Source organism: Mobula hypostoma, chromosome 15 (genome assembly GCF_963921235.1).
Source record: "Mobula hypostoma chromosome 15, sMobHyp1.1, whole genome shotgun sequence".
Lineage (NCBI taxonomy): Eukaryota > Metazoa > Chordata > Chondrichthyes > Myliobatiformes > Myliobatidae > Mobula > Mobula hypostoma.
Window position 1 is genome coordinate 45,681,343 of NC_086111.1, and position 21,504 is coordinate 45,702,846.

Consider the following 21,504-nt stretch of genomic DNA (forward strand, 5'->3'; position numbering starts at 1 on the left):
TTGCTGGTACATATTATAAGAGTGGAGTAAACAAGGGGAAAGAATCTCTGGTTGGAGTTTAATTTTATGATAGATCTTATGCACAATTACCTGAATAACACGGTACTCTTGTCTCAATTGAATTATGTCATAATCATGTGGTCTGTGATAGTGAGGGAACATATATACTAGAAAAAAAATCCATCACTGATGATCAGCATCCATTAACATGAGAATGCCCTTCAGTAATGCCAGCAGCTGCCACACCAGTCTGACATACCTGCACACTGAAGGTTGTGCAGTAAATACGAACACATGTCAATGTTACTGGTACCTTGAGTATCTGATGTTTATCTCTAAATTTACTGGCTATCCTTGGTGACAATCTTCCAAGTGAATTTTGATGTTCCAGTTCTGTGTAGCAGAATCCTCTCTGGGTCTGCATACTGCCCAGCTGGTGAACTCCAATCAAGATACCCCTCTAATTTTATTCCATTTGCCAGTTTTTGGCCCCTATGCATCTAACGTAAGGGTTCCCAACCTAGGGTCCACAGACTCCTTGCTTAATGGTATTGGTCCATGACATATAAAAAGTTGGCAACCCGTGTTCTAAAGCCTTCCTATCCATGTACCTGTTGAACTGTCTTTTCTCATACCTGCCTCAACCACTTCCTCTGGCAGCTCACTGCTATTGCATACCATCCTCTGTGTCAGAAATATGCTTCTCCAATTCCCATTAAGTCATTCACCTCTCACTTTAAATGCTAGCAAAAATATTGTGTGCATTCCCCCTATTTAACCAATTGATTTTATAGCTTCTATTAGATCCCGCCTTGGTCTCCTGCACTGCAAAGAATAATGTTCTAATCTGTCCAATGTCCCTTCAGTTCTGGCAAGATCCTTGTAAATCCTTTCTGCAGTCAATGTCCCACAAGAAGCTCTTGCCCAAAATGGACCAATTGCAGGAGCATCTATCATGGCTGACTGAGGGCAAGACTGAGCACAGTCCCTGAAAGATACTGGGGCGTATGACTTGGTCATCTTATGTTGGGGGAGATCATTGGCCTGAATTTGCACAGTAGGTAGGCCATCAGGAGACTGAATAGACAATGGTATTACACCAGTCGATATTATAATATATTTGGAATTGCAGAAGTCTCTTGACAGGGGGCCACAGAAAGGTTATTTTGTGAGATAATAGGCAGCGGTGTAGGAGGTAATATGTTAGCATGGATGGAAGATTAGTAAACAAGGAGGAAGCATCAGGTACAGATAAGGCAATCATTTTTCAGTTTGGAACCTGTAGCCAATGAGATGCTGCAGGGATCTGTGTGGTTGTTTGTATTAAATATTAATGACTTAAATATTAATGATTTAAAGGAATAAAGCAAATATACTGCAGCCAAATTTGCAGATGATGTAAAAGTAGGTGGGAAGGCAAGCTGTGAACAGGATGCAAACAGTTTACAGAGTGATATATTGATTGGTTAAATGAGTGGGCAAAAAGCTGGCAAATGTGCACAATGTAGGAAATGTATAGTTGTTCACTTTGGAAGAAAGAAACAGCACAAAAGCATTTGGATATCCTTGTACATGAAACAGAGAAAACTGGCATACAGATGCAGGAAGAGGTGGAGAAGAACACTAGCCTTTATTTCAAGATGGTTGGAAAATAGTAGGAAAGCCTTAGTGTAGCTGTACAAAGCGCAAATGGCACGACACCCAGAGTACTGAGCATAGTTTTGGTACTCTTATTTAAAGAAAAATATTTTTGATTGGAGGAATTTTAGAGAAGGTTCACTAGGATGATCCCAGATATGAAAGAACTGTGATGTGTTAGTACAGAGAGCATGTCTCTTTTCCTGCCGGAGAAAAAAAGATCACATATGCCATATCTCTGCTCCCATAGGAGAGCAATCCATTGACATGTGGCATCTCTCTACTCATGCAGGTGAACAATCTGCTCACATGCCACATTTCCCTGCTTGTGTAGTACAGATAGCTCTTACATTCTCCTGCTCCTGGAATCTATTCACAAAAGGCATATTGCTGCTGGAAAATGACTGCAATTAACTCATGTGTGACAACTCTCTATGTTATGGCAACACCAATGATGACATATCAGTGTTCCTAAAGTGCTTCAACATATCCCCATGCAGTGGAAAACAGACATCCGTTTGGATTGGTTTGAGTGGCATAGAAGCAGAAAAATATTCAGGTTGTCATCTGTCCTGTGGATAATATGTGATGGGATGGTTACTGATCCCTTGCAAAGGAGCGCACATGATCTCCTGGAAAAAATATGCCAGGCTCTTCCTTGTCATGTCGTACATTCAACTAGGCAGGCTTGACAACACACTCATCTCCTTCTCAAGCATTTGCATCAGTCTCACCATGAAACCATTCCAATTGCAGTCCACACCTGAATCTGTTTTATAGCAGTATAAATGTGTGAATCTCAGGTCACAGTGAGAGAAAATGATTTTTTATGATGTGTTGCTTGCCTTATGAAATCAAGGTAGTTTATTGATCTCTCTCTCTCTCTCTCTCTCTCTCCCTCTCTCTCTCCCTCTCTCTCTCCCTCTCCCTAACTCTATCTCTCTCTCTCACACCCTCTCTCCCCCTCTTTCCCTCCCTCTCCCCTCTCCCTCCCATCCTCCTCTCTCTCTCTCCCTCCCATCCTCCTCTTTCTCCCCCCCCTACCCCACCCTCCTCCCTCTCCCCCTCTCTCCTTCTCTCTCCCTTCTCTTCCTGAGCTTTTCAATTATTTCTGGATAACAAACACCCATCTCTCTTGAAACATTGTTTTTCACTAATTTCACATGGTTTAATGTGGAATGAATTTTGTACTAATGCTAATTGCAACAATTGCTGAAGTTCAATTTTGAGGTTTTGGGGCCAAGTTAAAGCACAGAATAGGTTTTAATAATTTTATTTTGTACATTACTAGAAGCAATATGCTTAAATGTATCATCTAGACTTGATAAAATCATTGTTGCATAGATAATAGTAGAAAAAGTGTCTTGATAAGATTATTAAGCAGATCATCACGTTCTTATTCTTTCCAGTTATCTAATTGCTAGAGTTTTAGCTTTTATTTCCCAAGTATCTGCCTCATCTGCTCTTCTTTGTAAGGTGTTTTATGCCATATCATGACTACAACTGCATTTGGCAAAACATTAGTAGGTGTGTCATAAGATATTCCAAGGACTCACTGAAGTATCTAAAGGGCTATTCCAACTTTTGGTTTGATTTCTCTGATGGCAATGTCAACTTTGCCCACATGTTGTGAAGAAAGAATCGTGATTGTCCAGAAACCTTCAATTTCTGTTAAGGTTGACGAATAATGTAACAGATTGCCTTTAAAAAAACACATCCATGCAGTTGCCTGGGAAATAAGCATTGATTGCAATGAAGGTGCTATGCATTCATTCAGCAAAGGCCTTTCATAAAGATTGTGACATTCAAAGAAGCTCTTGGTTGCTACCCAAAATTTGCTGCTTAGGAATTTTTCCTTGTAATGAAAATGTAGTTATTGAGAAAGAATATGTGGATACGCACCACTAATAGACAATTCAGTCAGGTTTACCATTAGTATTGTAGTATTTTGGTGTTGCTGATTCAATTTTTGGGTTATATGAGCTTATAATATTAAAGTCAGCCCTGGTGGTCAACTATCTAAATTATAGTCTGCATAATTTTTCTTTTGTTAGTTTCAATGGAAATTAAGTGCCTTCTGCAAACTGGAGGTCTAATCTTGGAAATGAAATTGATTAATTATTGTCATAATTACCAAGGTACAGTGAAAAGCTTATCTTGCACACTGTTCAGACAGATCAAATCATTAAACGGTGCATTGAGGTGGAATAAGATAAAGTAATAACTATACAAATAAAGTGCAACAGCTACAAAAAAAGGTCTAGTGCAGATAAACATAAGTTGCAAGATTATATAAAATAGATTGTGGGGTCAGGAGTGCAATTTATTGTATTAGAAAATTATTTAGTAGTCTTATAACAGTGAGGTAAAAGCTGTTCTTGAACCTGGGAGTATGTGCTTTCAGTCTTTTGTATTTTCTGCCTGATAGAAGAGGGGGAAAGAGAGAATGTTTAGGGTGGGTGGAGTCTTTGATTATACTGGCTGTTCTACTGAGGCAGCGAGAAGTATAGACAGAGTCAATGGAGGGAAGATAGGTTTCCATGATGTGCTGCATCCGCAACTCTGCAGTTTCTTGCAGTCATGTGCAGAGTAGTTGCCATACCAAGCCATTGTGCTTTCAGATAGGATGCATTCTATGGCACATCAATAAAAATAAGGTTGACAGAAACATGCCAAATTTCCTTAGCCTCCTGAGGAAGTAAAGGCATTGGTGAGCTCCCTTGACCGTGATGTCTACATGGTTGGACCAGGACAGGCCATTGCTAAGGTTCACTCTGGGAACTTCATACTGAAATTTCTGCCTCATAGCTTGTGCCATACTATATCCTACTTTTAAAAGCTGTGTCAAAAATTATTGAACTTGCCTGAAGGCTTTCTTAAAGACCTTGTCTTAGAGTCGCAAAGCAGGGAGTTGGATAGGCAAAGAAACATATTTGGAATTTGTTTTAAAATTTACTGTAACTATTATAAATGTTCACTTCCAAGGTCTCCTCATCTCATGTTCTCAATATTTTTGTCTTATTGATTTATTTTGCCCTATTTTGTTTGCTTTTTTCTTTTTGTATTTGCAGTTTTTTTGTCTTTTGCACATTAGTTGTTTATCTTGTGTAAACTTTGAAATGCATTACAATGCAAATTTTCTGAATATAAAGTCAATAAATCAAGTGACGTATGTTTACTTTTGCACTATGCTTGAATTTTCCCATTCCCTTGTATTGTTTCTACGAAACTTTCATCAATACTCAATGCCAGTATTATTACATTGCTCTTCCTGTGTGCAAAGATTCATAAGTTTCTGACAAATCTGAACAGCGAATTTATGAACTGTAAACCTACTGCAATAAACACAAATGCATGTTTTTGTTCCTATATGAAGGTTGTAAAGATATTCAACTCCCAATTAACGGCAGCTTGCTGGTTGCAGGTTAAGCAGATGTATATATACAGGCCCACACTGTTATCTACATATTGAGGCTTTTCCAGCAGACAGCTGACTTTTAATGTATAATCATTAGCAAATTTTTTTACATTGTTTCTCCCTTAATGATTTGGCTTTGACTGAGTCATTATTTTTTTAGTTGGTGCTCCAGGTTTGTGGTCTGTTACAACAGTGAAGCATTATGTGACACAAGCTGGAACAAGATGAAGGACAAACCCATACATACCTCTGTGTTCTATGTCTGTAGATAAATCTGGTCAGTTTGATGTATAGTATTGTATTTATAATTCCTGTTTATATTTATTTCTCTCAAAATTGTTTTGTGAAAGGATCCTTAAATGTTTTCAAGATTCCAACAGTGAAAAGCACCATTTGTACATAAAGTACACAATATGTAGCCTTGTAAGATAAGGACATTTTATTGACACTGTTTTATAATTGTTTACTTATCACAACACAACCAATAAACCAAAAATAGGTTGATATGCCTAATTGAAATGGTGGTGCTATGTATTATATTGTGAGCGTTTTTAACTTTGAATTTACCTCTGCACTTTTAATCAGGAAACAGATGAATATGTACTGTTATCATATAAGTAATTTTGATAAAAGTTTTGTAAATATGTGGGTATTTGCAGCTATATGTTATTGCACTGGTTAACTTCTTTTGATCTTAATAACCAAGATGAGTACACTAGTAGCCATTTGCAAAATAGAAGGACTTCCACAAGATAAAGAGAATGAAGAATTGGTTTTACATTAAGAATATTTTTATTCCACAATGATTTGTGCATTAATGTGCAGTTATTGGTAATTGTATGCCAAATATTATTGCATACTCTTATCTCTTGACACACTGAAATTTATGTAAAATGTAAGGATTTGGTATTAAAAGTTTAAAATACCATATTCATTGTTAATTAAAATAGAAAATCAAATTGTTAAATATAGAACTACTAAGAAGCTTTATGCAGTATGTGTGAAAATATATTTGCAAATTGGCTGATGGTGTATTGTCTAGTACTGTTAAGGCATCTTATTAAATTGTTTGAGTGGAGAGGGAATGTTAGAAATTGCACTGATGTTTTCGGGGCATAAAGAAGTTATGGTGCTATTCATGGTGCATTCAAATGGCAGTGCAGGATTTAGTCATAGTATGGCCAAGAAACATTGATTCTGTAAACATCTGCATATTCTTCTCAGTTTGCAGTACGTTCTATCCCACTGTGTAACATTTGTATTAAATGATGAATAGTTATTATAAACTGTACATTGTTGTATTATTCAAAGCAGTTTTGAATATCATGTTCAGAAATAATTTCAAGTAAATGAGACACAGGTAACATTAGAACTGTGCTAATGTTTTTTTACTATTCTGACTGAATGTATGTACTTTGATATTCTTTGAACATACATCCAAAAGCTCTGCTGTAAGAAGGGCATATTGGTGAGTGTTAATTAATAAACATTGTTAGGTTTTTTTAATGCTATGCATCAAAACAATTATCTAACTACTGTTGTTTCAGTCATTGTGATTTTATTTTGTTAATAATGCAATGACAGACCATTGTTGTTAGCCTGTAAACGAATCAGTAAGTTTAAACTTAATTGAATGCAATGTCAAATAAAATGCCTCTAAAAGCTATCAAAAACAGTTACGGATATCTTATATTAATGCTTGATTGGATTTTAAAGTAGGTAAGTAATTTTTTAGTCAAAATACTAATCACCTAATTATAATAGTTTCACAGTTTAAATAGTTTAGCTTTACTTTCCATAACTAAAATTAGGGAAAAGTACTCTTATTTTAAATTAGGCAATGTCTTTTTGCAGTTATGTTTGATTTTTCTAACCACTGTGTTTGCAGTATATTTCATTAATGTGTTCCCCAAAATCAAAACTCAGTTTACAGGTATCAAATGTTTTTTACATCAAAGGGAATTTCTGAAGTTATGCATCAGATCCAGGGGCAAATCTTGCACTCTTAAGTGCATGGCACATTTTAATTTCATGGTATGCAATAAATCTTGATTATATAGCATCTGGACAAGCTTTTAAGTTGTAAGCAATTATGCCACTCCAGCATAAGGAACATAGCAAGAAATGCAAATTCTGTCAGACAATTGAATATTTTAAATTTGTTGGGTATTCCAGCAGTTGTACTCGTTGTTATAATAAAGGAATTGATGTCATAATTTAGTAGTGTTACACTGTGCACTACAATATAGAAAACATTATTAAAGATGTTATTCATAGCTAAAATGTATTTATGACAAGTATTAAAATATGCACTGGTAACTTTCAAAAATTGTTCACTCTATAACAAATAAATTATTTTGCCATATGTTATGAGGTTTGATTTTTTATAAATGCAATCTCAATTAACTGCACACAAATGGAATGGTAATTCTTCAAAAGGGTCCAAAGAGTGTTAAGACCTGACAGTGATGGAAATCTACAGCCCAATATTCAGCTGGAAGTACACAATATCTATCTATCGATTGGCATCTGATTTAGAAAACTCATGAATCCTAGGATGGCAATTTTCATTCCTGTATTGGAGTGTGAATAGGCCATTGGCACACTGAAATTCAAAGCCTTTAATATCTCATTCCTGATTTTATCTGAATCAATGACATTTCAGAAATGAAGAGTAAGCAATCTACCAGAAATGAGAAGGCATTTCAAGAGTACATTCAAATGGCTTTTGATGATGGATTTCACACCCTTATTGCATTTTTAAGTGCTGATGATTAGAGCTTGCTTATGCAAGAGTCATACTTCCATCTGCACCCACCCTCTCTTTGTATTAAATAGAAACTTGAAGTTTTCAGCAGTGGCTAGGATACAGATAAATCAATAGGAATAGTACAATATGTGGAGTGGGCGGAGGACAATAGTTTTTGTATTCATAGTACTTGGCTGGAAGTAAAGGTAGCCCATGCATGATTGGATGTCAGATCAAGCAGAAGGAACACTAAGAGAAGGTGGAGAAGTTCTACTAAGAATAGGCCCCATTACAATTAATAATCCAGACACTAACAAAAATATACCTGATTTTGTTCTGACAATGGATATTGGTTAAACATGAAATTATCACAAAGGTAGAACACTGATTCTAAACTATTTCCACAAAATCTTTTCCCCAATGAACACCTTCATGTAGGAAAAAATTTAAGTGTATATATTTTTAAACGCAAAAAAAATCTTGTTAAACTGGATTCTCTAATAGGATCATCTCAGTGTAACAATGATCACAAGCATGAAATATGTTTTATAAACCTAATCAGCTAGTAATTATAATCACATTCATAGTAAGTTTCATAGTAAAATTATTTACAGATAAGAAGACAATTGTTCACATTAACTACACCATACTTTATCTCTCCTAGCAAAAACCATTATTCTTTCTAGAGTGACTAGATATTATATGGTCTCATTCTGGTGATACCTTCATGAATCAACTGTTCAGATACTTTGAATCAGAATCGCGTTTAATATCATCAGCATATGTCGTGAAATTTGTTGACTTTGCAGCAGCAGTAGAATGAAATACATAATAATAGAAAAAACTGAATTACAGTCTATATATATTATATTAAATATGCAAAGTAGAAATAAAAAAAGTAGAGAGGTACTGTTCATGGGTTCAATGTCCATCTAGAAAATGGGTGGCAGAGGGGAAGAAGCAATTGCTGAACCATTGACTGTGTGACTTCGTGCTTCTGTACCTCCTTCCTGATAGTAGCAATGAGAATAAGCCATGACCAGGGTGATGGGGGTCCTTAATAATGGACAGCTCTGTTTTGGGGTACAGTATCGCTCCTTGAAGATGTCCTGGATGCTATGGAGGCTGGTGCCGGTGATGGAGTGGACTAAGTTTACAACTCTCTGCAGCTTACTTTGATCCTGTGCAGTAGTCCCTCACCCCCATCCCCCACAGCAGACACTGATGCAGCCAGTTAGAATGCTCTCCACGATACATCAGTAGACATTTTCTTTGAAAGTCATGCCAATTTTCTCTGATAATTTTATCTGAACACACTATATTATAGTACGTATTCAATTACTTCACTTTTATCATTTAAGCAGGTGGAAAGATTCTCCATCCTCCGTGTAAGAAAGCGCCTTGGTAATACTCTGAAAACACCATGCTAACACATGCAAACAAACGTATGTTTCTTTGTATAAAAGTAGATTACTGTAAAGGAAAAATGAAGCCTGTAAGTCGACAAAACTGCACAGTAATTACCAGAAGTTACCAAAATAATTTGAAAGGAATAGTGGAAATTTATTAGAAACTTTTGGAAATAGTCATTACTCAATTTTGTTTTAAACTCCATAGAAGGCAGGAGTCAGAGAAATCAGAATGAAGGTGAGAAAAATAGTGACAAGCAACTGGTACCTCCGTCAGCGCACGAAGAGTCATAGAATACCACAGCACAGAAACATGGCGGAATATTATTCTGTCTAGTTCCATCAACCTGCACCTGACCCTAGCCGTCCATATCCCTCCCATCCATGTATTTTTCCTAACTTCTCTTGAATGTTGAAATGGAACCCGCATCCACCACTTCCACTGGAAGCTTGTTCCACACATCCACCACCCTGAGTGAAAACGTTTCCCCTTATGTTCCCTTTAAAGATGGAATATTTAGGGGGAACATGAAAGGTATCTTTTGCACTGAAGAAGCTCCCCTTCGTGAAGATGGAACAAAGCTACCTCCAGTCTGGTTAATTCTCCAAAGACGGAACGGCACACTTTGAGCTGTAAATGTGTTGGATAAGTCTCCCCTTCAAATGAAAGGTGTAGGACGCTGGATGATCGGGCGGCAGTAAAATAACAAATGTTACATGTCCTGCAGTTCCAGAGAAAAGTACAGTTGGAAAGGGATTGGGTATTGTAGAAACACACAGTGTCCTAGAGGGAATTATCCCTTTAAACTGTTGGCATTGGAAGAAAAGGCGAGGTAGAAGTGATAGTGACGGCAACCTGACAGAGTCCTCTGAAATTGCATAGCTGGTGGGTGGAAGTGATGACGCTTTTGGTTTATTGATTTTTAAAAAAAAATTCTTGTGGCACTGTTACGTAAATACATTTGAAACTGGCATGTTGATAAATTTCATATGGCCATTTGATATCCCAATATTTTCACAGGATTAAAATCCTACTTAAATCGCCTTCGTTTATTCTGTTTTGGGGGAATTAATCTACCCACAAACAGCTTCCGCCTTGTTTGCCTCACATAGGGGGTGAATCGGACCATTAATTTTCACGTTGCTCAAACTGAAAGTAAGGTGAGGCATTTCGACACAGTGTCACAATTTGTGACTGAAACAGGGCGCAACTTCAGGGTGGGGAGTACAGTAGAACCTTTGGCAATCGTGACAAATCAGTCAGTTTCCATAGCACCCGACCCAGGACTTTAACGCAATAGAATATCTGTCTCCAGAGTGTTTTGAACGTTGCATTAGTGGGTGGGTGGGGGGTAATAGTGTGTTCGGGTGAAGAAGGACGGGCGGACGGGTTGGCACAGCTTCCCCTGCAGTGCTCCGAGCAGGCTGCTCCGGACGCCGGTTATGCAACTGGAAGCAGCAGCGTTGCGCTGACTCAGGTGCCGCTCAGTGCGCGCGCCTTCACTGTCATGACGCGCGGTTCCAGCACGTGGTGCAAGCGCGTGCCGCCGCGCCAAGCCTCGCTCACGCCGTGGCTCGAGCGTCCTTCAGCCGGTGGCAGGCAGGTGCTGGCGAGAGCAGCGGCTGCCGCGGCGTAACATCCATCTCCCGGCCGGTGTCCAGCCCAGCGGCTGCCCATCGGCAGAGAGGCAGCGAGAGCGTGTTTCAGCAACAGCTGTTCCGATCCCTTTGGAGGGAGAAATAATATTTTCTCCAAAAAAATAAATTCGGTGGGAGACTGAGGAACCGCGACTCGCGCTGAACTCGGCGGATTCAGGTTTGTCTTGACGTTGATCGAGCTGCGGAGGCGAATCTCGGGCTCGGAACGACGATCGGCAGCGGCGGCTCGTAGAGCGGTGCGGTGACACCGACCTCGGGCACCTCCAGCACCTTGCATCCTTACAGCACCATCCACTGTCCATCTCCCCTGCACCGGCAATCCCTCCGGCCTCACTTCCCAGCACCATCCGCCATGAATCGTAAACAGCAAAACATCCACCGTTCATCCTTACATCTCTACAGCACCTTACATCCCCACCCAACAACATTCGTCCCTCCAGCACCATCACATCCACTGCCCATCCCCACCTGCTCCGTTCACCTTCTGTCTCTTCAACGCCGTCCGTCGTCCGTCCATCCCTCCAGCACCGCACATCCGGACAGCACCGCTTACCCCTGTCTCTCAGGCATCGATCATTCCTCCATCAACATCCGACTTCCCTGCACCCTCGCGCAATCTTCCAACACATCCGCTCTCTCACCCCCGGCACCCACCATCTCTCCCCAGCACTTTCCACCCAGCACCTCCTACCCTCTCTCCCCAGCACCTTTCATCCTCTGTCCCCAACCCCTTCCACCCACTCTCACTCCTGCACCTTCCACCCTCTCTGACCCTGGCACCATCCACCATCCACCCTTTCTCCCTCGGCACCCACCTCTCTCCCCTGGCTACCACCCTGTCTGCTCCAGACCCACCTTCCCTCCTTCCCTCAGCACCCACCTTCCCTACCCGCTACCATCTGCCTTCCCTCCCTCCCTCAGCACCCACCTTCCCTCCCCAGTACCATCTGCCTTCCCTCCCTCCGTCAGTACCCACCCTATCCGCCCTCCCTCCCCCAGACCCACATTCCCTCCCTGGTACCATCCGCCCTCACTCCTTCCCTTAGCACCCACCTTCCCTCCCCAGTACCATCCGCCCTCCCTCCCGCCCTCAGCACTTTCCACCCTCTCTTCCCCCCCAACCCAGCATCATCCGCCTGCTCTCTCCCCAACACCAACCAATGTTTCCTCCCAGCACCTTCCGCCTTCTCTTCCCAAGCACTTTCCACCCTTTCTCCCCTAGCACCTTTCACCCTCTCTCTTCCCAGCACCTTCCACCCTCACCCCAGCACCTTCCACCCTCTCTCCCCAACACCTTCCTCCCTATCTCTCCCCAGCACCTTCCACCCTCTCTCCCCAACACCTTCCACCCTCTCTCCCCCAGCACCTTCCACCCTCTCTCCCCAGCACCTTCCACCCTCTCTCCCCAGCACCTTCCACCCTCTCTCTCCCCAGTACCTTCCACCCTCTCCCCAGCACCTTCCACCCTCTGTCCCCCCAGCACCTTCCACCCTCTGTCTCCCCAGCACCTTCCACCCTCTGTGCCCCCAGCACCTTCCACCCTCTGTCTCCCCAGCACCTTCCACCCTCTGTCCCCCCAGCACCTTCCACCCTCTGTCTCCCCAGCACCTTCCACCCTCTGTCTCCCCAGCACCTTCCACCCTCTCCCCAGCACCTTCCACCCTCTGTCCCCCCAGCACCTTCCACCCTCTGTCTCCCCAGCACCTTCCACCCTCTCCCCAGCACCTTCCACCCTCTGTCCCCCCAGCACCTTCCACCCTCTTTCTCTCTCCCTAGCACCTTCCACACTCTCTCCCCAACACCTTCCACACTCTCTCCCCAACACCTTCCACACTCTCTCCCCAGCACCTTCCACCCTCTCTCCCCAGCACCTTCCACCCTCTCTCCCCCGGCACCTTCCACCCTCTCTCCCCAGCACCTTTCACCCTCTCTCTTCCCAGCATCTTCCACCCTCTCTCCCCAGCACCTTCCACCTTCTTCCCCAACACCTTCCACCCTCTCTCCCCAACACCTTCCACCCTCTCTCTCTCCCCAGCACCTTCCACCCTCTCTCCCAGCACCTTCCACCCTCTCTCCCCAACACCTTCCTCCCTCTCTCTCCCAGCACCTTCCACCCTCTCTCCACAACACTTTCCTCCCTCTCTCCCCCAGCACTTTCCACCCTCTCTCCCCAAGCACCTTCCACCCTCTCTTCCCCCCGCAACCCAGCATCATCCGCCTGCTCTCTCCCCAATACCAACCAACGTTTCCTCCCAGCACCTTCCGCCTTCTCTTCCCAAGCACCTTCCACACTTTCTCCCCTAGCACCTTTCACCCTCTCTCTTCCCAGCACCTTCCACCCTCTCCCCCAGCACCTTCCACCCTCTCTCCCCAACACCTTCCTCCCTATCTCTCCCCCAGCACCTTCCACCCTCTCTCCCCCAGCACATTCCACCCTCTCTCTACCCAGCACCTTTCACCCTCTTTCTCCCCAGCACCTTCCACCCTCTCTCCCCAACACCTTCCTCCCTCTCTCTCCCCAGCACATTCCACCCTCTCTCCCAGCACCTTCCACCCTCTCTCCCCCAGCACTTTCCACCCTCTCTCCCCCAGCACCTTCCACCCTCTGTCCCCCCAGCACCTTCCACCCTCTCTCTCCCCAGCACCTTCCACCCTCTCTCTCCCCAGCACCTTCCACCCTCTCTCCCCAGCACCTTCCACCCTCTCCCCAGCACCTTCCACCCTCTGTCCCCCGAGCACCTTCCACCCTCTCTCTCCCAGCACCTTCCACCCTCTCTCCCCAACACCTTCCTTCCTCTCTCCCCCAGCACTTTCCACCCTCTCTCCCAGCACCATCCACCCTCTCTCCCCAACACCTTCCACCCTCTCTCCCCAACACCTTCCTTCCTCTCTCCCCCAGCACTTTCCACCCTCTCTCACCAGCCGAGCACCTTCCACCCTCTCTCTCCCCCAGCAACTTCCACCCTCTCTCCCAGCACCTTCCACTCTCTCTCCCAGCACCTTCCACCCTCTGTCCCTCAGCACATTCCACCCTCTCTCTCCCCAGCACCTTCCACCCTCTCCCCAGCACCTTCCACCCTCTGTCCCCCCAGCACCTTCCACCCTCTCTCCCCAACTCCTTCCACCCTCTCTCTCCAGCACCTTCCACCGTCTCTCTCTCTCCCAGCACCTTCTGCCCTCTCTCCCCCGGCACCTTCCACCCTCTTTCTCTCTCCCTGGCACCTTCCACACTCTCTCCCCAACACCTTCCACCCTCTCTCCCCCAGCATCTTCCACCCTCTCTCCCCAGCACCTTCCACCCTCTCTCCCCCAGCACCTTCCACCCTCTCTCCCCCGGCACCTTCCACCCTCTCTCCCCAGCACCTTTAACCCCAGCACCTTCCACCCTCTCTCCCCAGCACCTTCCACCCTCTTTCCCCAACACCTTCCTCCCTCTCTCCCCCAGCACTTTCCACCCCCAGCAACTTCCACCCTCTGTCCCCCCAGCACCTTCCACCCTCTGGCCCCCCAGCACCTTCCCACCCTCTCTCCCCAGCCCAGCACCTTCCACCCTCTCTCTCCCCCAGCAACTTCCACCCTCTCTCCCCCAGCACTTACCACCCTCTCCCCAGCACCTTCCACCATCTCTCCAGCACCTTCCACCCTCTGTCCCCCCAGCACCTTCCACCCTCTCTCTCCCCAAGCACCTTCCACCCTCTCTCCCCAGCACCTTTAACCCTCTCTCTTCCCAGCACCTTCCACCCTCTCTCCCCAGCACATTCCACCCTCTCTCCCCAACACCTTCCTCCCTCTCTCCCCCAGCACTTTCCACCCCCAGCAACTTCCACCCTCTGTCCCCCCAGCACCTTCCACCCTCTGGCCCCCCAGCACCTTCCCACCCTCTCTCCCCCAGCACCTTCCACCCTCTCCCCAGCACCTTCCTCCCTCTCCCCAGCACCTTCCACCCTCTCTCCCCTGGCATCTTCCACCCTCTCTCCCCAACTCCTTCCACCCTCTCTCCCCAGTACCTTCCACCCTCTCTCCCCAGCACCTTCCTCCCTCTCTCCCCCAGCACTTTCCACCCTCTCTCCCCCAGCACCTCCCACCCTCTCTCCCCCAGCACCTTCCACCCTCTCCCCAGCACCTTCCTCCCTCTCCCCAGCACCTTCCTCCCTCTCCCCAGCACCTTCCACCCTCTGCCCCCCAGCACCTTCCACCCTCTCTCCCCAGCACCTTCCACCCTCTCTCCCCCGGCACCTTCCACCCTCTCTCCCCAGCACCTTTCACCCCCTCTCTCCCCAGCACCTTCCACCCTCTCTCCCCAGCACCTTCCACCCTCTCTCTCCCCAGCACCTTCCACCCACACTCCCAGCACCTTCCACCCTCTCTCCCAGCACCTTCCACCCTCTCTCCCCAGCACCTTCCACCCTCTCTCCCCCGGCACCTTCCACCCTCTCTCCCCAGCACCTTTCACCCCCTCTCTCCCCAGCACCTTCCACCCTCTCTCCCCAGCACCTTCCACCCTCTCTCTCCCCAGCACCTTCCACCCTCTCTCCCAGCACCTTCCACCCTCTCTCCCAGCACCTTCCACCCTCTCTCCCCAGCACCTTCCACCCTCTCTCCCCAGCACCTTCCTCCCTCTCCCCAGCACCTTCCACCCTCTCTCTCCCCAGCAACTTCCACCCTCTCCCTAGCACCTTCCACCCTCTCTCTCCCCAGCACCTTCCTCCCTCTCCCCAGCACCTTCCACCCTCTCTCTCCCCAGCACCTTCCACCCTCTCCCCAGCACCTTCCACCCTCTCTCTCCCCAGCACCTTCCACCCTCTCTCTCCCCAGCACCTTCCACCCTCTCTCCCCAGCACCTTCCTCCCTCTCTCCCAGCACCTTCCACCCTCTCTCTCCCCAGCACCTTCCACCCTCTCTCCCCAGCACCTTCCACCCTCTCTCCCCAACACCTTCCACCCTCTCCCCAGCACCTTCCACCCTCTGTCCCCCCAGCACCTTCCACCCTCTCTCCCCAACTCCTTCCACCCTCTCTCTCCAGCACCTTCCACCGTCTCTCTCACTCCCAGCACCTTCCGCCCTCTCTCCCCCGGCACCTTCCACCCTCTTTCTCTCTCCCCGGCACCTTCCACACTCTCTCCCCAACACCTTCCACACTCTCTCCCCAGCACCTTCCACCCTCTCTCCCCAGCACCTTCCACCCTCTCTCCCCAGCACCTTCCACCCTCTCTCCCCAACACCTTCCACACTCTCTCCCCAGCACCTTCCACCCTCTCTCCCCAGCACCTTCCACCCTCTCTCCCCAGCACCTTCCACCCTCTCTCCCCAGCACCTTCCACCCTCTCTCCTCAGCACCTTCCACCCTCTCTCCCCCAGCACCTTCCACCCTCTCTCCCTTGCACCTTCCACCCTCTCTCCCCCAGCACCTTCCACCCTCTCTCCCCCGGCACCTTCCACCCTCTCTCCCCAACTCCTTCCACCCTCTCTCCCCAGCACCTTCCACCCTCTCTCTCCAGCACCTTCCACCCTCTCTCCCCCAGCACCTTCCACCCTCTCTCCCCCGGCACCTTCCACCCTCTCTCCCCAGCACCTTTAACCCTCTCTCTTCCCAGCACCTTCCACCCTCTCTCCCCAGCACCTTCCACCCTCTCTCCCCAACACCTTCCTCCCTCTCTCCCCCAGCACTTTCCACCCCCAGCAACTTCCACCCTCTGGCCCCCCAGCACCTTCCCACCCTCTCTCCCCCAGCACCTTCCACCCTCTCCCCAGCCCAGCACCTTCCACCCTCTCTCTCCCCCAGCAACTTCCACCCTCTCTCCCCCAGCACTTTCCACCCTCTCCCCAGCACCTTCCACCATCTCTCCAGCACCTTCCACCCTCTGTCCCCCCCAGCACCTTCCACCCTCTGTCCCCCCAGCACCTTCCACCCTCTCTCCCCAACACCTTCCACCCTCTCTCTCCTCAGCACCTTCCACCCTCTCTCCCCAGCACCTTCCACCCTCTCTCCCCAACACCTTCCACCCTCTCTCTCCAACACCTTCCACCCTCTCTCTCCCCCAGCACCTTCCACCCTCTCTCCCCCGGCACCTTCCACCCTCTCTCCCCAGCACCTTCCACCCTCTGTCTCCCCCAGCACCTTCCACCCTCTCTCTCCCCAGCACCTTCCACCCTCTCTCCCCAGCACCTTCCACCCTCTCTCCTCAGCACCTTCCACCTTCTCTCCCCAACACCTTCCACCCTCTCTCCCCCGGCACCTTCTACCCTCTCTCCCCCGGCACCTTCCACCCTCTCTCTCCCAGCACCTTCCACCCTCTCTCCCCAACACCTTCCTTTCTCTCTCTCCCCAGCACCTTCCACCCTCTCTCCCCAACACCTTCCACCCTCTCTCTCCCCCAGCACCTTCCACCCTCTCTCCCCCGGCACCTTCCACCCTCTCTCTCCCAGCACCTTCCACCCTCTCTCCCCAACACCTTCCTTTCTCTCTCTCCCCAGCACCTTCCACCCTCTCTCCCAGCACCTTCCACCCTCTCTCCCCCGGCACCTTCCACCCTCTCTACCCCGGCACCTTCCACCCTCTCTCTCCCGGCACCTTCCACCCTCTCTCTCCCAGCACCTTCCACCCTCTCTCCCCAACACCTTCCTTTCTCTCTCTCCCCAGCACCTTCCTCCCTCTCTCTCCCCCAGCACCTTCCACCCTCTCTCTCCCAGCACCTTCCACCCTCTCTCCCCAACACCTTCCTTTCTCTCTCTCCCCAGCACCTTCCACCCTCTCTCCCAGCACCTTCCACCCTCTCTCCCCCGGCACCTTCCACCCTCTCTCTCCCAGCACCTTCCACCCTCTCTCCCCAACACCTTCCTTTCTCTCTCTCCCCAGCACCTTCCACCCTCTCTCCCAGCACCTTCCACCCTCTCTCCCCAGCACCTTCCACCCTCTCTCCCCAACACCTTCCACCCTCTCTCTCCCCCAGCACCTTCCACCCTCTCTCCCCCGGCACCTTCCACCCTCTCTCCCCAGCACCTTCCACCCTCTCTTCCCCGCCACCTTCCACCCTCTCTCCCCCGGCACCTTCCACCCTCTCTCTCCCAGCACCTTCCACCCTCTCTCCCCAACACCTTCCTTCCTCCCTCTCCCCAGCATCTTCCACCCTCTCTCCCCAGCACCTTCCACCTTCTCTCTCCCAGCACCTTCCACCCTCTGTCCCCCCAGCACCTTCCACCCTCTCTCCCCAACTCCTTCCACCCTCTCTCCCCAGTACCTTCCACCCTCTCTCCCCAGCACCTTCCTCCCTCTCTCCCCCAGCACTTTCCACCCTCTCTCCCCCAGCACCTCCCACCCTCTCTCCCCCAGCACCTTCCATCCTCTCCCCAGCACCTTCCTCCCTCTCCCCAGCACCTTCCACCCTCTCTCCCCTGGCACCTTCCACCCTCTCTCCCCAGCACCTTCCACCCTCTCTCTGTTCAGCACCTTCAACCCTCTCCCCAGCACCTTCCACCCTCTGTCCCCCCAGCACCTTCCACCCTCTGTCCCCCCAGCACCTTCCACCCTCTCTCCCCAACTCCTTCCACCCTCTCTCCCCAGTACCTTCCACCCTCTCTCCCCAGCACCTTCCACCCTTTCTCCCCAACTCCTTCCACCCTCTCTCCCCAACACCTTCCTCCCTCTCTCTCCCAGCACCTTCCACCCTCTCTCCCCAACACCTTCCTTCCTCTCTCTCCCCAGCACCTTCCACCCTCTCTCCCAGCACCTTCCACCCTCTCTCCCCAACACCTTCCACCCTCTCTCTCCTCAGCACCTTCCACCCTCTCTCCCAGCACCTTCCACCCTCTCTCCCCAGCACCTTCCACCCTCTCTCCCCAACACCTTCCACCCTCTCTCTCCCCCAGCACCTTCCACCCTCTCTCCCCCGGCACCTTCCACCCTCTCTCCCCAGCACCTTCCACCCTCTCTCCCCCGGCACCTTCCACCCTCTCTCCCCCGGCACCTTCCACCCTCTCTCTCCCAGCACCTTCCACCCTCTCTCCCCAACACCTTCCTTCCTCCCTCTCCCCAGCATCTTCCACCCTCTCTCCCCAGCACCTTCCACCTTCTCTCTCCCAGCACCTTCCACCCTCTGTCCCCCCAGCACCTTCCACCCTCTCTCCCCAACTCCTTCCACCCTCTCTCCCCAGTACCTTCCACCCTCTCTCCCCAGCACCTTCCTCCCTCTCTCCCCCAGCACTTTCCACCCTCTCTCCCCCAGCACCTCCCACCCTCTCTCCCCCAGCACCTTCCACCCTCTCCCCAGCACCTTCCTCCCTCTCCCCAGCACCTTCCACCCTCTCTCCCCTGGCACCTTCCACCCTCTCTCCCCAGCACCTTCCACCCTCTCTCTGTTCAGCACCTTCAACCCTCTCCCCAGCACCTTCCACCCTCTGTCCCCCCAGCACCTTCCACCCTCTGTCCCCCCAGCACCTTCCACCCTCTCTCCCCAACTCCTTCCACCCTCTCTCCCCAGTACCTTCCACCCTCTCTCCCCAGCACCTTCCACCCTTTCTCCCCAACTCCTTCCACCCTCTCTCCCCAACACCTTCCTCCCTCTCTCTCCCAGCACCTTCCACCCTCTCTCCCCAACACCTTCCTTCCTCTCTCTCCCCAGCACCTTCCACCCTCTCTCCCAGCACCTTCCACCCTCTCTCCCCAACACCTTCCACCCTCTCTCTCCTCAGCACCTTCCACCCTCTCTCCCAGCACCTTCCACCCTCTCTCTCCCCCAGCACCTTCCACCCTCTCTCCCCCGGCACCTTCCACCCTCTCTCCCCAGCACCTTCAACCCTCTGTCTCCCCCAGCACCTTCCACCCTCTCTCTCCCCAGCACCTTCCACCCTCTCTCCCCAGCACCTTCCACCCTCTCTCCTCAGCACCTTCCACCTTCTCTCCCCAACACCTTCCTCCCTCTCTCTCCCAGCACCTTCCACCCTCTCTCCCCAACACCTTCCTTCCTCTCTCTCCCCAGCACCTTCCACCCTCTCTCCCAGCACCTTCCACCCTCTCTCCCCAACACCTTCCACCCTCTCTCTCCTCAGCACCTTCCACCCTCTCTCCCCAGCACCTTCCACCCTCTCTCCCCAACACCTTCCACCCTCTCTCTCCAACACCTTCCACCCTCTCTCTCCCCCAGCACCTTCCACCCTCTCTCCCCCGGCACCTTCCACCCTCTCTCCCCAGCACCTTCCACCCTCTGTCTCCCCCAGCACCTTCCACCCTCTCTCTCCCCAGCACCTTCCACCCTCTCTCCCCAGCACCTTCCACCCTCTCTCCTCAGCACCTTCCACCTTCTCTCCCCAACACCTTCCACCCTCTCTCCCCCGGCACCTTCCACCCTCTCTCCCCCGGCACCTTCCACCCTCTCTCTCCCAGCACCTTCCACCCTCTCTCCCCAACACCTTCCTTTCTCTCTCTCCCCAGCACCTTCCACCCTCTCTCCCCAACACCTTCCACCCTCTCTCTCCCCCAGCACCTTCCACCCTCTCTCCCCCGGCACCTTCCACCCTCTCTCTCCCAGCACCTTCCACCCTCTCTCCCCAACACCTTCCTTTCTCTCTCTCCCCAGCACCTTCCACCCTCTCTCCCAGCACCTTCCACCCTCTCTCCCCCGGCACCTTCCACCCTCTCTCCCCCGGCACCTTCCACCCTCTCTCTCCCAGCACCTTCCACCCTCTCTCCCCAACACCTTCCTTTCTCTCTCTCCCCAGCACCTTCCACCCTCTCTCCCCAACACCTTCCACCCTCTCTCTCCCCCAGCACCTTCCACCCTCTCTCCCCCGGCACCTTCCACCCTCTCTCTCCCAGCACCTTCCACCCTCTCTCCCCAACACCTTCCTTTCTCTCTCTCCCCAGCACCTTCCACCCTCTCTCCCAGCACCTTCCACCCTCTCTCCCCAGCACCTTCCACCCTCTCTCCCCAACACCTTCCACCCTCTCTCTCCCCCAGCACCTTCCACCCTCTCTCCCCCGGCACCTTCCACCCTCTCTCCCCAGCACCTTCCACCCTCTCTCCCCCCAGCACCTTCCACCCTCTCTCCCCGGGCACCTTCCACCCTCTCTCCCCAACACCTTCCTCTCTCTCTCCCCAGCACCTTCCACCCTCTCTCCCCCGGCACCTTTCACCCTCTCTCCCCAGCACCTTCCACCCTTTCTCCCCAACTCCTTCCACCCTCTCTCCCAGCACCTTCCACCCTCTCTCCCCCAGCACCTTCCACCCTCTGTCCCCCCAGCACCTTCCACCCTCTCTCTCTCCCCCAGCACCGTCCACCCTCTCTCTCCCCCAGCACCTTCCACCCTCTCTCCCCCAGCACCTTCCACTCTCTCTCCCCAGCACCTTTCACCATCTCTCTCTCCCTGGCATCTTCCACACTCTCTCCCCAACACCTTCCACCCTCTCTCCCCAGCACCTTCCACTCTCTTCCCCAGCACATTCCACCCTCTCTCCCTTGCACCTTCCACCCTCTCTCCCCCGGCACTTTCCACCCTCTCTCCCCCGGCACCTTCCACCCTCTCTCCCCCAGCACCTTCCACCCTCTCTCCCCCCAGCACCTTCCACCCTCTCTCCCCAGCACCTTACACCCTCTCTCTCTCCCCAGCACCTTCCAGCCTCTGTCTCCCCCAGCAC

General features: G+C 50.3%; 2 protein-coding genes and 1 long non-coding RNA gene across 6 annotated transcripts in view; 2 read left to right on the forward strand and 1 right to left on the reverse strand.

The window, feature by feature from the left end:
• adamts9 (ADAM metallopeptidase with thrombospondin type 1 motif, 9) overlaps positions 1–7,412 on the forward strand; it is a 266,041-nt gene extending 258,629 nt beyond the window's left edge. For all 3 annotated transcript variants that reach the window (XM_063067960.1, XM_063067961.1, XM_063067962.1), the window contains one exon: positions 5,217–7,412. The gene's annotated coding sequence lies outside the window, so the exon portion shown is untranslated. The remainder of the gene's footprint in view (positions 1–5,216) is intronic.
• LOC134356811 (uncharacterized) overlaps positions 1–11,544 on the reverse strand; it is a 106,661-nt gene extending 95,117 nt beyond the window's left edge. The window contains exon 1 of the long non-coding RNA XR_010020437.1: positions 11,355–11,544. This is a non-coding gene — a long non-coding RNA (uncharacterized LOC134356811). The remainder of the gene's footprint in view (positions 1–11,354) is intronic.
• Positions 10,796–21,504, forward strand: part of prickle2b (prickle homolog 2b) — a 213,918-nt gene continuing 203,209 nt past the window's right edge. For both annotated transcript variants that reach the window (XM_063067964.1, XM_063067965.1), the window contains exon 1: positions 10,796–11,030. The gene's annotated coding sequence lies outside the window, so the exon portion shown is untranslated. The remainder of the gene's footprint in view (positions 11,031–21,504) is intronic.